The sequence below is a fragment of the Salvelinus namaycush genome, chromosome 33 (genome assembly GCF_016432855.1).
Source record: "Salvelinus namaycush isolate Seneca chromosome 33, SaNama_1.0, whole genome shotgun sequence".
Lineage (NCBI taxonomy): Eukaryota > Metazoa > Chordata > Actinopteri > Salmoniformes > Salmonidae > Salvelinus > Salvelinus namaycush.
In genome coordinates this window covers 17698412-17701508 of record NC_052339.1, presented here as the reverse complement: position 1 = coordinate 17701508, position 3097 = coordinate 17698412, and positions in this window count along the sequence as shown.

The following is a 3097-nucleotide window of genomic DNA, read 5'->3' as shown; positions in this document are numbered from 1 at the left end:
GCTACAAGACCATGGTGCTTGCCTACGGAGCTGTGAGGGGAACGGCACCTCCGTACCTTCAGGCTCTGATCAGGCCCTACACCCAAACAAGGGCACTGCGTTCATCCACCTCTGGCCTGCTCGCCTCCCTACCTCTGAGGAAGTACAGTTCCCGCTCAGCCCAGTCAAAACTGTTCGCTGCTCTGGCACCCCAATGGTGGAACAAACTCCCTCACGACGCCAGGTCAGCGGAGTCAATCACCACCTTCCGGAGACACCTGAAACCCCACCTCTTTAAGGAATACCTAGGATAGGATAAAGTAATCCTTCTAACCCCCCCCCCCCCTTAAAAGAGTTAGATGCACTATTGTAAAGTGGTTGTTCCACTGGATATCATAAGGTGAATGCACCAATTTGTAAGTCGCTCTGGATAAGAGCGTCTGCTAAATGACTTAAATGTAAATGTAAATGTAAACATACAATCTACCTGCAGTCATCTAGCAGCCTCCCATCCAGAGCGACCCACAGAAGCAACCAGGGTCAAGCGCCCCGTCCAAGGGCATGTCGACAGATCTCCCACCAAGTGAAAAGGGGGACCCGAACCAGTGACCTATCGGCCACCAGCCCAAGCTCCCAACCGCCAGGCCACCAACCATCCAGGATCCCCCCCACAGTTCCCCGAGAGCTGCCCCTCAACCATCCAGGATCCCCCCCACAGTTCCCCGAGAGCTGCCCCTCAACCATCCAGGATCCCCCCCACAGTTCCCCGAGAGCTGCCCCTCAACCATCCAGGATCCCCCCCACAGTTCCCCGAGAGCTGCCCCTCAACCATCCAAGATCCCCCCCACAGTTCCCCGAGAGCTGCCCCTCAACCATCCAGGATCCCCCCCACAGTTCCCCGAGAGCTGCCCCTCAACCATCCAAGATCCCCTCCACAGTTCCCCGAGAGCTGCCCCTCAACCATCCAAGATCCTCTAACAGTTCCTGAGAGCTGCCCCTCAACCATCCAAAATCCCCCCCACAGTTCCCCGAGAGCTGCCCCTCAACCATCCAGGACCCCCCCCACAGTTCCCCGAGAGCTGCCCCTCAACCATCCAGGATCCCCCCCACAGTTCCCCGAGAGCTGCCCCTCAACCATCCAGGATCCCCCCCACAGTTCCCCGAGAGCTGCCCCTCAACCATCCAGGATCCCCTCCACAGTTCCCCGAGAGCTGCCCCTCAACCATCCAGGATCCCCCCCACAGTTCCCCGAGAGCTGCCCCTCAACCATCCAGGATCCCCCCCACAGTTTCCCGAGAGCTGCCCCTCAACCATCCAGGATCCCCCCCACAGTTCCCCGAGAGCTGCCCCTCTACCATCCAGGATCCCCCCCACAGTTCCCTGAGAGCTGCCCCTCAAAGATCCAGGATCCCCCCCCACAGTTCCCCGAGAGCTGCCCCTCAACCATCCAGGATCCCCCCACAGTTCCCTGAGAGCTGCCCCTCAACCATCCAGGATCCCCCCCCCACAGTTCCCCGAGAGCTGCCTCTCAACCATCCAGGATCCCCCCCACAGTTCCCCGAGAGCTACCCCTCAACCATCTGTCCCTCTGATGAGAAAAATGAAATAAAACAGAAAATAACAAATCAAAAACAAAAGACAACGAAACTCTAAACAGCAAGGCCAATTGGATATTTTTGAGTGCATGTGTGGCACTATTTACATGTGTGTGTGTGTGTGTCGGTGTGTGTGCACATATGTGCGTTTGAATGCGTGCGTATGGATGTAAACAGCGTTGCCCCTCAGTGTCATTCAAACATACTTTTTTTTTGTTTATTTTGACTTGATTAATTTTTTTAGAATCCCCTTGGCTTGTGATGAATGTGTAACGGTTGAAACATTAAGCACTTAAAAGGAGAGGTGAAAAAACCCTTTAAAACAAAACTTAATGTACCGTTTTACACATCCCAGCTGATGAGAGTCTGTTGAAGTCTGCTTGTCTCTCACTGTTTATTTGAATCACTTCCTCAGTAAACAGACGTGGACCACCCATTGTATTCCCATCTGGACAACGCTTGTGCTTCTATATTTATGTCTTACCAGAAACACACAGCTTTTTACGAGTAGCTTAAAGAAACACAAAAATAAACAGGACAAGATCTATTTCACCTCTAATTTAGATCATATATGTAGACTCTCAATGAACTCTTTCTGAAGTATTGGAAATAAGTATACCAAATAAAATACAATATTTGTCAAATACTCCGAATACAACAGGTCCAGTAGATCATACACTGAAATGCTTAATTACAAGCTCTTTCCGAACAACACAGAGTTAAAATAAGAATTAAGCTATATATAGGGAGCACCAGTACAATATCAATGTGCAGGGTTAGAGTAGAGTGACTAGACATCAGGATAGATATAATAAGATAGTAGCAGCAGCATATAAGATGAGTGTAGGTGTACATGTGTGAGAGTGTGTGCGTGTGTGAGGGTACATGTGTGACGTCAGTACGCATGTGTCTGTGTGTGTGTGTGTGTGTGTGTGTGTGTGTGTGTGTGTGTGTGTGTGTGTGTGTGTGTGTGTGTGTGTGTGTGTGTGTGTGTGTGTGTGTGTGTGTGTGTGTGTGTGTGTGTGTGTCAGTGTAAGTGTGTGTGAGGGTGTGGGTAGAGTCCTGTGAGTGTGCAAATAGTCAGTGTATGTAGTCCGGGTAGAAATTTGATTAACTATTCATCAGTCTTATGGGTTGGGGATAGAAGCTGTCTTGGAGCCTGTTGGTCCGAGACCGTATGCTCCGGTACCGCTTGCCGGACGGCAGCAGAGAGAACATTCCACTGCTTGGGATGCTGAAGTCTTTGGCAATTTTCCGGGCCTTCCTCTAACAGCACCTGATATAAAGGTCCTGGATGGTTCAAACTCACACATGCATACAGCACGTTCTAATGAATGTGTTGTGTGGATGACGGGCCAGACATTACACAACCAATAATGGTGAAGATTTCATAGATTAACAGTTGTAGTCTTTTGCTTGAAAACACACGTCAAACAACTAAACTTATTTTAGCGGTGTAACTAATCTTTATAACTACGTTGAAAGCACTTCATTTTTTACAGTGACCAGGGAAGAGATGGGCA